This window comes from Aquarana catesbeiana, linkage group LG01 (genome assembly GCF_042186555.1).
Source record: "Aquarana catesbeiana isolate 2022-GZ linkage group LG01, ASM4218655v1, whole genome shotgun sequence".
Taxonomy (NCBI): Eukaryota; Metazoa; Chordata; class Amphibia; order Anura; family Ranidae; genus Aquarana; species Aquarana catesbeiana.
Genome location: NC_133324.1, coordinates 767007347 through 767021482, shown reverse-complemented (window position 1 = coordinate 767021482; position 14136 = coordinate 767007347). Strand labels below are relative to the sequence as shown.

The 14136-nt window shown below is 40.6% G+C and overlaps 1 protein-coding gene across 3 annotated transcripts in view; it reads left to right on the top strand.

Moving 5' to 3' along the window:
* The window catches only part of PALLD (palladin, cytoskeletal associated protein), a 486054-nt gene that overhangs the window by 336682 nt on the left and 135236 nt on the right, over nucleotides 1-14136 (top strand). The window contains exon 1 of one of the 3 annotated variants that reach the window (XM_073606231.1): nucleotides 11532-11973. The exons of the other annotated variants lie outside the window; for them this stretch is intronic. The gene's annotated coding sequence lies outside the window, so the exon portion shown is untranslated. Of the gene's footprint in view, nucleotides 1-11531; nucleotides 11974-14136 lie in introns of those variants that run through there. 3 annotated transcript variants of the gene reach the window in all.

Sequence of the window (14136 nt, the reverse complement as noted above, 5' to 3'; positions counted from 1 at the left end):
TGTGTATAAGCTTTCACCTCCGATAGAGCCACTGAACAACAAACAGCTATGTGTTAAAGAGGCATAAAACACACACACATGGATGAATATGCCGACCCAAAGTTATGTGAAATTAAGTTGGGATAGTGGACGGGTAATATTCAACTTCCCATTCAGTAATAACCAGCTGTTATTTGTGTGCCACCTTTTGCAAATAGTGCCAATAAACACTGAGCCATAGCCTGTTTATAAAAGTTACATAAATGTTGGTCAGTTTTCTGGTACATAATTACATATTATTAAACCTTATCAGTAGCAATATTACGTAATATAATGTTCACACCTTAAACGAATGCTCTACTGAAAGAAATATGCAGGTTGGGGTTGATGGCCTCCCCTTCAGAAAAATGCTATTTGCTTGACTGTTATACTAATCCAATGATTTTATCAATCTCTAACACCGAACATGTGTGCGGCTTAATATACAACTTTACTCTCTCCTTTAATATACAACTTTACTCTTCCCTTCTGTGTTTTTTCAAGGGTGCTGTGGTTCTAATCTGATCACCATCTGATTTGTTACGTAATGCATATGACTAGTTGATTAGGTATATGTTGAATTTAAGCCTGTCATACATGGCTCGAATTTCCTCCGAATCTTGCTGAATCATCTGAAGTGTGAGCTATTTGTGGCCCTGTTAGCACCACTTGGCTCAATACAAGTCGATTTTTTGTCAAAGGAACTAGGTGGAAAATTGCTGTTTGAACAGTGACTACATCCAATCAGATGCAGTCACTGTTTGGGTATTCTGACAGCTGCCAGTGTTCTGCCAAGAAAGTTCCTCTCGGCGGATAAGGACCCCCCTCTACTGCGCAGGCGCAGCGCCTGCGCAGTAGGAGCCGGCGGAAATAGCCGAAGCGAAATAGAGAAGAAATCAGCTGTACACGGCGCCTGTAAGAGGGCCCCTCGCGGGCTCGATTCGCTCACCACACTTCGGGCATGGCCTCGCTTCGCTCGGCACTTTTTTTATTTCCCCTCTAGGTCCACTTGGATGGTGGGGCTTCAGCCTGGAACCAGGGCGCAGGCAACATGTACAGCTGATTGAAGTTTTTAATTTTCGGCTATTTTCGGCGGCTCCTAGTCATTCGTACTGCACAAGCACAGCGCTTGCGCAGTACAGGGGGGTCGGCAAGACACCGGCTCTCCCCTAGTAGGGGAGATTCCTTCATCCTTGCGTATGGCTAGAGTTCAGTTAGGCCCTCACATAACAGTACATAGTTGTTATGTGTGTGTCCAGTGTAAGGACTGTAGAGGTGAGTCCCCTTTAAATATTTCTGGCAACAAGATCCTGAATAAAAAGTGGTCTGTACTGCATCTGAAATTATGTTTATGTTCCTATGAGCTGAGGTGCGTAGTTTTTATACACTGTAAAGAGAAAGAGAACCCCTGGGGGTGGGATTTTTTAGGCACTACCAAAACACAATGAAAATTAAGAATAATAATTTTAATAATTTTGTAGAAAAATACATGGAATAATAAACAAAGTCATGAACATCCTATATGTATTTGTATCGTCAGTTTACGTATCTTGATTTTTCAATGTTCATGACTTTGTTCAATATTCCATGTATTTTTATACAATAGTCTTCATTTTCATTGTTTTTTGGTAGTGCCTATAAAATCCCACCCCTAGGGGTTCTCTTTCTCTTTATTCTTCATGGGATGTGGCACAATTTTGTAATCTTATATATCAGAATTTATTTTTCATTTTTATATACTGTTGATGCTTACATCATCCCCCTGAATTATCCATGCAGCAGTGAAATAGAGCAGTGTGGATGGGCCAATAGCACTGCTGTGTTCAGAATGGTATAAATTACAGATCTGAATGCCGTGTATTGGATTCCCATGTGCAGAGGCCTAATACAGCAAGCTGATTTTTATAAAAAAAAAAACAAAAGGTAATATCATGTTATATTTTTTTTTGTGCCTCAAATGATTGTTTTAACTATGAAAATGACAGATCCAGAACCAGAATTGATATTACTGTATGGATAGATGCTAGGCTTAATTATCTCTGCATACAATACAAAAATAAAACACTGCACCACCATCATACATTACATTATAACTTTGCTTTATAGTAATGTTAAATTGCAACCACATAAGCACATACCCATCTGTGAACACTGGGAGAACAATTTTCTCCTGGGATTAGTCAGCCAGGGCTGTCTGCAGAAGTGATTATAAATTTAGAAAACATATTTGGTAAGATGGTGGCCATATCTTTCTGTCACAATCGTGCATTTGTGGCTAGTCATTTAGGATACCAAATTCTCACCCCCTTCCCCCAAGATTTGTCTGCAAATGCAAGTGTGTTCACAGACATGATATAGATCATGTGTATATTTATCTGAATTAGAAAACAGGACCACTTTTGTCCCCTGGGTAGTACAAACTGTTGTACTTACCAGGTAAAGCGTTAATCTTCTAGATTGTTGTATGATCTGTGAGAACCGAGCCATCGGCGGTGTTCGATTCCTCGGTTCTCAGTACAGAGGAGCCGGGGGACAGCTGCAGCATCGGACCGATGCAGCATTCACCTAAGTAAGTTTGAATGGGCAAAAAAAAATGTAATGAATATAGTGGCGTAACTAGCGGATTTGACACCCAGGGTAGATCTTTTTTTTTTTAAATTTCCCCTGCTCTATACAATAACAAAAAATAACAATAATAACAGAAAATAAACACAGATAGTAAAAAAGTGTGGTGCCCCCTTATGTTAGTGGTCAGCGCAGAAGTGACCCCTTACATTGGTGGTAAGTGGAATATTGCCACCCCTGCAATGGTGGTCAATGTAGGTGGGAGATCAGTTTGCCATTATTTACAGCTCATGGAACCCCTATCAACTTCAGGAGGAAGGAACCCTAGTTCCACAGAACCCTGGTTAAGAAAGGCTGCATTGGGTGTTTGTTGTCCAACACCTACAATTTTGAATAGGTAATAATAATCAGATTAGATACATAGGGGAGGATTTACTAAAATTGGAGAGTGCAAAATCTGGTGCAGTTGTGCATGGTAGCCAATCAGCTTCTAACTTCAACTTGTTCAGTTAAAAGAGAAGTATTTTTTTCCCTTATCGCTCACTGGAGCACTGAGCTGTGGAGGGGTGGGGAGCGGCTGTCTCATGCTGTCAGACCTGGCGGATCCAGACTTTTTTGTTGGGATGACGCGGTGCCTGGACTGATTCCAGTGATGTCAGCAGAGAGCGGAGTTCAGCCCGCTCTCTGCTAAAAACGGGTCACAGGAGTGCAAAACTAATTGAACTCCTGCAACCCTTAGGCTACTTTCACACTGAGGCGCTTTACAGGCGCTACAGCGCTAAAAATAGCGCCTGTATAGCGCCTGTAAAGAGCCTCTCCTGTGTCTCCAATGTGAAAGCTCGAAGGCTTTCACACCGGAGTGGTGCGCTTGTAAGATGGGAAAAAAAAGTCCTGCAAGCCGCATCTGTGCACCCCTTCACATTGAAAACAATGGGGCAGCGCCGCAAACCCGCTGCAGCGACGCTTTGCTGGTGGGTTCAACCCTTTTTCGCCCGCTAGCAGGGGTTAAAATGCCCCACTATCGGCCGAATAGCGCCGCTAAAACGGCGGTAAAGCGGCGCTAAATATAGCGCCGCTTTACCGCCGATGCCCACAACGTCCCAGTCTGAAAGTAACCTTAGGAGAAGCCCAGCCAAACAAGCCCAGGCTGGACTTTTCCTTTAAGCTTTGCAAAAAAAAACTGGAAGCTGATTGGTTTCTTTGCAGCGTTGCACCAGATTTTGCGCTCTTCAATTTTAGTAAATCAACCCCACTAATCAGAGCATTGGATGACCGTTTAGTCAAGCTGCAAATGTTCCATCAATTGATACTGCAGATAAGCTGCCTCGCTACTGATAATAATCATCTCAGTTTTGGTAAATATTTTGATTTTATTTTGTCTTTTAATTGCTTTATAAGCACAGTCCGTAGTTTTTTGAAGAAATTTGTACTAACATTCCCATAATATCGCAGAACTGTGATTCAGTAGTTTGTATATACTTATCTTAGAGTAGGAGGATGACATATTCATTCTGTTAAAATAGATCAAGTGATGACCTCAGCAGTGGTTTTTCCCTTGAACTTTCGTGTCGTGGGAGCAGGGGTATTTTTCTGCCCAGAATCACGTGGTTCCCCTTACATGCTCTGCTATTTTTATCTCATTTATGTTCTAGGAATACAATTTGGTCATAGTGTCTCTGTACCTTCTTTAAATAAGTACAATGAGTTTGGTTCTCAATGTTATGTTAGCTCTAATGACTTGTAGTGCCCTGGCTTTCATGTCAAGGTCTGAAGAAAAGTATAGGGTTGCAATGCACAGAACTGATATTTTTCAATCAGTCTTCCACTCTAAAAAATTATTGTAAGATAACCAGCCTTTGAGGACGATATATAGTTATTAATATAATTACTCTACGGATCATACAAATGGCCATGGCTGAACCGTTTGTTGGTAAACCATGTACAAGATGCACTTTTTTTTTTTTTTATTCTCTGCTAATATCTGCTAATAAACTCAATAATTTGCTACTGCAAATTGCTGGTCATCAGATCAGAAAGCCACCGCACAGGTTGCAGTGATTAGGGCCTGATGGCTGAAACACGTTGGATTTTTTTGGAATGTTCACCTGCATTACTAAAACAATTTTTTAGCCAACTTCCATGGCATGGGCCTTTCTCCCTTTTTTACACGGATTGCACATGGAGGTTTGCAGAGAATTCCCAGGCTGAGTGCTGTGTTCTTGAGGCTGACCAGGCATTGAACAGGAGGTATTAGCTTGGATGCACCTGTTCCACTGCAAAAGCTGGTTTTCGAAAAAATTTCTGATTGTGAAAAAGTATATTTTAAAGTATAACTAAAGACAAAACTTTTTATTTGAGTGGAGAGGGATTAGAACACATGTCAGGTTTTTACTGGTCTCCGAGCCATAATTCCTCTTCTCTAGTTGTCCAGTTTACCATTTTCATGCAAAGTGAATGCAAAAGAAAGGCCAAATTTTGGGTTGTCCTCAGAAAAGAGGGGACGTTTTCCAATAGGGCACTAGTTCTGGAGACCCGGGGGTCCCCAAGGAATTCCCTTAGTATGTAGAGATTTTCTCACTTCCTGTTTTGGCTGTGGGACAGGAAGTAAAGGTAAATCTCCCCAATGGGACACTGATGGCAAAAAAAAAATGGACATGGGTTATAAGCCTCCATTACTCTAAAATGAAAAAAAAAGTTCAACTTTAAGCCAAAAGTAGGATGTAACATTTTTGGCATGCAGTACAAACAAATGGCCACTGCCCCCACCTATAACTGGCCTTTGCAGCAAGGAGCACATGGAAGGGCGATGCATGTCAAACAAAACCAAAGAAAATTCCAGCTCAACTTACTGACCAGCCTGCAACCAACCAATTTATCCTGTCTAACAGTATGCGTTAAAAACAGGGGTTTAGTTTGCACACATTTGCAAATACATGCGTAAACTGCAGAGCCACTTTGGCACCCCAGTATTATCTGCAGTCCTAACTCCACAGTGGAAGCACATGCATAATAATGGATAGGCAGAGAGCAGGTGAGCCTGAAAGGAGCCCACCCCTCCTCAAAGGCACAGGGGCGCACTGGGCACCCAGCATATAGCACAATGGCAGCAAAGATGTCCAGCGCGTTCCCTCACCAGTATTCCAACAGTACAAGAAAATAGTCACTGCCCCCATCTATAACTGGCCTTTGCAGTGAGGAGCACATGGAAGAGTGACGCATATCAAAAGCTTACGCATGTATTTGCAAGTGTGTGCAAGCTAAACCCCTTTTTTAATGCATACTGTTAGACAAGACAATTTGGTTGGTTGCAGGCTGGCTATAAGTTGAGCTGGGAATTTTCTTTGGCTTTGTTTAACACATTTGACATGCAGTTCTTTGACAGGTTTATCAGATTTCACCGTGCCTTCAACCAAAACCCGATCAGGCTAAAATGCAGTTTTCTTTATCCAGATTGAATCTTTACAGTGAACATTTTGCAACACAATCAGGACTTTCTTAGATATCTTAGACATCTAAGTTTAAATTAAGGGCCCCTTCACACTAGAATGTCATGCGGAAAACCCGCGTTCCGTGCTGGTTTCCTGCACTGCCCTTGCGATCTGCAGTTGGTGTCAGGTCTGTACAAAGTTAATGACACCCCAAATGCAGGTCATAAATGCAGTGTGTTTGCTCACACCAGATAGCATGGTACAAAATTATTATGTTGCAGTGCCTTTCAGCGAGTAGTTCATGCACTACTTTTGGTGCTGCGATTTCAACCCATTAAAAATGAATAGGCTGAAATTGCACTGCACGGAAATTGAATGTGAATCACACAGGAACGGGAAGCACAGTCCTGTGCGATTTACATACAGTTCCTAGTGTGAATGAGCCCTAATTGTTAATCATCTGTAATAACTGTAAGAAAAAAATTGTCCATACGTGTATAAATTTCTTTTATGGTGGTGGTGCGTGCTTGCTCCTGAGCCCTGCTCTGTGTGTCCATACATCTCGGCCCTGCCCCTCGCTCCCTCCTCACTGACTGTGATGCTGTCTCTAAGCCAGTGGGAAGTGAGAGAGCTGAGAGAGCCTTGGTTCTCTTGCATATAGCTGGATTGAGATCAGGCTCAGGAGAGTATAAGGGGTGACTGGGGGGGATGCTGCATAGAATACACAAAGGCAAAAAACCTTCTTCCTTTACAACCACTTTCACACTGGCAGGGGTGCTTACGATGATCAGCTTTTATTTATTTGTTTAAAACCTTCCTTCCAAAAGGAACAAAACTTTTGGTGTAACTGCTTAAAAAGTGTTAGCGGGAGTTCCGCTTCAATTTGTTAATGCATCTTGATCTGCCATCTTGATCTGCTAGGGCATCCAACACTCCCCTCCCAGACTGACAATGCTGCTACCCAAATGTGTCTCTGTGCTCCTTCATCCAGAGTGGAGGCGCTTTAATACAGGAGTTGTGTTACTGGCCAGATCACCAGTGGAAAACAGAGGGAAAAAACTAAAAGAAAAAATGAAAACAAATGCAGCCACCACATTTAATGATTGGTAATCAATACATTACATTTCTGGTTTCGGGTTTATTACCACTTTAAGACCAGCCTCTGCAGTTGTACTTCGGCAGGTTGGCTCTCCTGGGCGAATCGTCGTCATTGAACGTCCGCTGCTTTAAGAGCTGTATGGGGGGCGCGCCACCCGGAAGCACGCATGCGCGCCCGCAGCGCAACACCAGAACTGATACGCGTGGCCGCGATGTCCACCGGCCACCCGCGATCGCTCCTGAGAGAGACAGGGTGGGGATCTGTCAATGTAAACAGACAGGTCTCCTTCTATCGAGGGAGGAGAGGCAGATCTGCTGTTCCTGGTGATCAGGAACAGCGATCCCTCTCCCCCCACAATTAGAAACACCTTCCTAGGAAACACTTAACCCCTTGATAGCCCCCTAGTGTTAACCCCTTCCCTGCCAGTGACATTTATCCAGTAATCAGTGGCTATTTTTAGCTGTGATCACTGTATCAGTGTCATTGGTCACAAAAAAGTGTTAAAAGTGTCCGATCTGTCCGCTGCAATGTCACAGTCCCACTAAAAATTGCAGATCGCTGCCATTACTAGTAAAAAAAAAATTATAATAAAAATGCCCTAAATATATCCCCTATTTTGTAGACACTATAACTTTTGCGCAAACCAATCAATATATGCTTATTGCAATATTTTTTTCCAAAAATATGTAGAATACATATTAGCCTAAACTGATGAAGAAATTAGTTTTTTTACCTTTTTTTTTTTTTTTTTTTTTTAATATTTATTATAGCAAAAAGTAAAAAATATATTTTTTTTTTTCAAAATTGTTGGTCTATTCTTGCTTATAGCAAAAAAAAACAAAAACGCAGAGGTGATCAAATACCACCAAAATAAAGCTCTATCTGTGGAAAAAAAGGACATACATTTTGTTTGGGTACAACGTTGCACGACCGCGCAATTGTCAGTTAAACGACGCAGCGCCGTATCACAAAAAATGGCCTGGTCATTAAGGGGGCAAATCCTTCTGGTCCTCAACTAGTTAATGGCTTTTAATGAAACATGTTTAGAAGTGGGGGGGGAGACATACACAGCCTGATAAAGCCAGAAATGTGACACATTCAACCATTGCTTCATCAGATTGTGTAAGGGGAAGACTGATAAGTGTTAGGATTACTCATTATTACATGCAGAAATTTCTCATTTCATTGGAAGATCTCTTCAGTCCTACAAAGCAAGTTTTCCACAGAAAACACAATGAACAACTGTTATTTATTGTGTATATTTAGCGTTAGTAAATGAATCCACATGTGCTTATATAACTCTGATAACTTAATTAAATCTAAACTACTCTAAGATCATGGATGTGATGGTGTGGTTGCCTTTGTAAAGCTCTGCTATAGGGACTGCACTATATCATAGCTCCCAACTGTCCCTGATTTCTAAACTTTGCATCCAAATTCTAAATGGCTGCTTTTGTCAATTTTAAAAGCCAATATAAAGGAATATTGGTGGTAAAAAAAGCCCTTGTGGATTTAATTAACCCTTTTTTTGGATATGTCCCTTTAAGGGGCATGGCAGGGGCGTGTCCTATGCCCACATACGTTTGCTAGTAGGTGTCCCTCATTCCCATCTCAAAATGTTGGGAGCTATGATATATACATACATACATAAACTTCATAGAGCATGCCTACTTTATGAACTATACTAGCATTGCAGTTTAACAATAAAATACCTTTCCCTTGCACGTTTGGTTAAATAAGAATATTTGTATATCAAGAAAAGTATTTAAATTTGTCTAATGGTGGCCATGCATACTTCAATTGTATTATCTGATCAATCAAAACAATTGTATTGGCAAACAATTGAACTGGTAGAATTTCCTTTTTAATTTAGACTCAATTAAGATCAGATTAGTTCAAACCTAGCTATTCAGAAATGCATCAGTCAGTAACACAGGGATGCTTTATGAATTTAGCTGTATTTTGATCATTCAAGTTATGAGATTGCATGATGAAAAAAGGAATATTCTCGATAATTTATGATCGTATCTTCCAACTATCGATTGAAATCTACTTCCCTTCGTGTCATATCAATAGAATGGCTTGTCGACTATAGATTGACCGTTGCTATGGGGAGTGACCGATCAGAAAAGAAATCGATGATTTCTAGAAGCGTGTTTATACACAAGTGAACGTCCTATGTTTATGGATAAGAATGAAGCCCTAGAAGGATTTCTTTTATGTGCCTTTTGAAGGTTTAATTATAGGTCTTATTATATTTGTATGCAGTAAAACTATTCATATGGATGTCTATTGTATATTAGACTTAAGGTGTAACTAAAGGCAAAACTTTTTTTTTTAATCCAATTTAGATGTGTGTGTGTGTGTGTGTGTGTGTGTGGGGGGGGGGGGGGGTAGAAGCTCTGTCAGCTTTTATTCCTCATCTGTGTCCTATAGGGGGAGATTTCCCTTCTCTTCCTGTCCCATAGCTAAAACAGGAAGTGAGAGCAAATCCCTCCAATGTGAGGGAATCCTGGGGTGTCACCAGAACTAGTTTCCCCATTGGAATATTTCCCCTCTATTAGTGTTCTGATGTCAACCCAAAATTTGGGATTTTCGTTTACTTTCGCTTTCATATTATGCTAATGATATGATTATGATATGATAATGGTAAACAGGACAAATAGAGAGGAGGAATCTTCCTAACAGGGACACAGACAGCAATAAAAACAGACAGGTGGTCTAATATAGCACCAACAGTTTGCTCAGCACTTTACAATATAAAGAGAGATGGTACAGTTACAATACAGTCCAATACAGAAGGGACTGTACAAACTAAAGGGGTGTCAAACTGGCAGCCCTCCAGGAACTACAAGTCCCATCATGCTTCTGCCTGTGGGGGTCTTGCTTGTAACTGTTAGCCTTGCAATGCCTCATGGGACTTGTAGTTCCACAACAGCTGGGGGACCTCCTCTATGTGTATCGATATCGATGCCGATACTGAGTATTTTAACTTGTGAAAATACGCCGATACCTGACACCGATACCTTTGCGTTATGCTTTGAGCACATACAAAATGAATGTTCTCAAATGGCACTGCAAAGAATGGCATACAATTTAAACAGGAATGCAGTGCGCTTCCTGTCCAAATCAGTTTTCTGTGCCGCTCCTGTGTGAGCCCAGGCTGAAATTGCTTTGCTGCCTGCCTGGGTTCACATGGGAGCGGTGCAGGGAACTGCATGCAATTCAGATAGGAATCTTGTTCAAATCACATGCGATTCTTTGCAGCGTGATTTGAGCCCGTTCATTTTGTATGTGCTAAAACCTTGCCGCAAAGGTATCGATACATGGTATCGGCGAATACTTGACCGAAAGTATCAGTACCCCTAATGTACACCCCTGGTTGTAGACAGCCTGTGTTCAGGAGTGTACATCCATACATGTATTTATTAGGGTTGCACCGATACTAGTATCGTTATTGGTGCCGATACCGATTATTTGCACAAGTATCAGTACTCGTGCAAATGCACCAATACATGAAACCGATACTTTCAGGCTCAGTTCTTTGAGCTGTCAGTGGGTCTCCCCTGTTGACAGCTGAAGTGTTAAAGAAGTCCGGTAATTGGAGCTGTCAAAAAAAAAAGCAGCTTTTATTATTTATTTATGTTTCTTATTTATTATTATTATTTATTATATATGTTATTTAACAACATTGCTCAGTTGCTGAAACACTAAAATAAAAAGAAACATTGTTTCTTTTTGTATCTTTCTGTTTCTTCATCTGCAGATCAAAGGGATGAACAAATGTTCCTCTGTTTAACCCTTAGTTTACTCTAATCAGCCTTAATTAACACCCTATTCTCCTCCATTTAGTTATTATTTTTCTGCTTTTTTTTTTTTTTTGGTCACGTCTATTTTAAAAACGATAAACAATTAAAACGTATTTTAGTTTGCTTTGTTAGTGAATATTTTTACACATATATATTAACATTTATTTACACATTCCACATTGAAAAAAGTGCAAAATTAAAAAAAATAAATAATTTTGTTTAATTTGTAAATAACTTTTCAATGCTTTGTACCATTGCTGACAGCTGAAGTGAAAACAAAACAGTTGCGGTAGGTATCGGTAATTGGTATCGGCGAGTACTAAAAAAAAAGTATTGGTACTTGTAAAAAAATTGGTATTGCATCCCTAATATGTATGTATACGCTCAGGACTGTGTTTACCAGTGTATGGCTGCAGTACCAGTGAGTGCTGGGCACAGAAATATGCCCTCTGCACCCCTCTGTATGAGTCAAGTCCTTTCACCATAGATGTGTCAGAAATTGTGCTCTCTATGACTTCACCAGCAGATTTCCTCCCCCTAGTGTATTATGTATTAGAGGCGCCTGGACAGCAGCTGTGTCCCAGCATCCAGCTATCTGCTGTCCTGTGTACTTTGTTCCAGGATTAGCTGCTGCTATCCAGAGTATATTAAAAGAAACTTACAGAGCCTACACAAAGAGGCAGTGACCCCGCAGCACAGGAGCACGAGGGTTTGCTGGGGACAATCTGTAAAAATACTACTTTAGACTCTGCCAAAATATACCTCAGTCCTGAATGAGCCAAGGAGAGGGGCATGTAATCTGCCTGCCATCAATATTTGGATCTGCGGCTGCTGCTACGCCTCTTTTTTAAACACATGCAAGAATTCTCCATAGAGGGGGAGGGACTTTTATTGTGAAAGTGCAGCTGGGCAGAAGAGAGATTTTTCTGTGCAGAATCACTGAGTCATGAAGTTAGTGATCCAGCTCCTCGCTCACTAAACTAGACATACCTGGAAGGCGTCATACCAGCTTCCCGCTACTGGGGCTTACAGTCCCTACAGATCCAGGACCAAGGTAAGATGCTGCAGCCACAGCCTCCAACTCTACTGCTGATTTGCTTGGAAGTTGTGCTACAAGAATTTTTTTGTTTGAAACTTAGTAGATAATAAGTGTGTTTCTGGAAGGGCTGTGCTGTGCCTGTCGCTTTCTGTTGGGGAACTAGAAGTTCCAGCATACCCACGACTTTATACGCATGGTCAGACGTGACGCTCCACAGGTGAAAAGGTACAAAGGCTGCCCAACACTACCTATCACTTGACTGCTTCATACCACCAATGTCTATCTATCTATCTATCTATCTATCTATCTATCTATCTATCTATCTATCTATCTATCTATCTATCTATCTATCTATCTATCTATCTATCTATTTGTCTGTATATGTATTCCTCCATCTATCTCTATGACGTGCATGTAGATGTTTGCAACCATAACATTAGATATCCTTGTAACAGTTATCCCTTGCCTTGAAATTTCATTCTCAAGATATATGTAGTGGAGGTATTCCGTTTTTTTGGGTTTTTTTGAGGCATACTAGAACAATCAGGCACCCATTAAGATAGATTTCCCAGCATGCTTGTCATTATCACTATAATTAGGGATGCACCGATGCCATTTTTTTTACAACAAGTACGAGTACCGATACTTTTTATTTAGTACTCGCCGATACCAATTACCGATACCTACTGCGACTGTTTTGTTTTCACTTATTTTGCGCTTTTTCAATGTAAATGTGTAAATATATGTTAATATATATATGTGTAAAAATATTCACTAACAAAGCAAATAAAAAAAAAAGTTTTAATTGTTTATCGTTTTTAAAAAAAAGCAGGAAAATAATAATTACATGGCGGAGAATAGGGAGTTAATTAAGGATGATTCGAGTAAATTAAGGGTTAATAAGGGGTTAAACAAGGGAACATTTGCTCATCCCTTTGATCTGCAGATGAAGAAACAGAAAGATACAAAAAGAAACAATGTTTCTTTTTATTTTAGTGTTTCAGCGGCTGAGCAATGTTGTTAATAAACATTGCCAGGTGCTTTTGTTTTTGACAGCTCCAATTACCGGACTTCTTTAACACTCCAGCTGTCAACAGGGGAGACCCACTGACAGCTCAAAGAACCGAGCTTGAAAGTATCAGTTTCAGGTATCGCATTTGCACGAGTACCGATACTTGTGAAAATACTCGGTATCAGCACCAATAACGATACTGGTATCGGTGCAACCCTAACTATAATTAGTGTCAGTTAGTAGTTACCAAGCTGTCACTAGCAGTCAGTGTAACTATATTCTTAATTATCTACAACATAGATTAGATGATAGAGGTTTTGTTTATAGATATAGATTTTGATATGTGCATCATAATATCCTTTGTAACTAGCAGCACAATGAAGAAATGAAGCCAATGGTACAGAGATATCTGCCTGTGTATGGAATGGTTTGTCAGGCAGAACAGCGGCTTACTGGAAAGCACCTCTGCCTTGCATTAGTAGGGTCCTCGCTTCCAATCCCAACCAGGACATGTTCTGAATGAAGTTTGCATGTTCTCCCTGTGTCTGCGTGGGTTACCCCTGGATAGTCTGGCTTCCACCCACACTCCAAAGATATGCTGGTAGGTTAGTTGGCCCAACTGAGTGGACCCAAGATGGCTGCCTAAGTGTTATAGAATTACATATTACATTTACAGCGGTATTAACCCCAAACCCAAAATGTAATATATTACAGCTTATCAATCATTAGATGTGGTGGCTGCATTCGTTTTCTTTTAAAACTTTGTAGATAATAAGTGTGTTTCTGGAAGGGCTGTGCTGTGCCTATAGCTTTCTGTTGGGGAACTAGAAGTTCCAGCATACCCACGACTTTTTGTTATGCATTGTCAGACGTGGCGTTCCGCAGGTGAAAAGGTACAAAGGCTGCCCAAGACTACCTATCACTTGACTGCTTCATACCACCAATGTCTGTCTGTCTATCTATCTATCTATCTATCTATCTATCTATCTATCTATCTATCTATCTATCTATCTATCTATCTATCTATCTATCTATCTATCTATCTATCTATCCCTATCTACTCCTGGATAGTCTGGCTTCCACCCACATTCCTGGTAGGTTAATTGGCCCAACTGAGTGCGCTCAAAATGGCTGCCAAAGCTCCTTCAGTCCCCACAGAGAAAAGT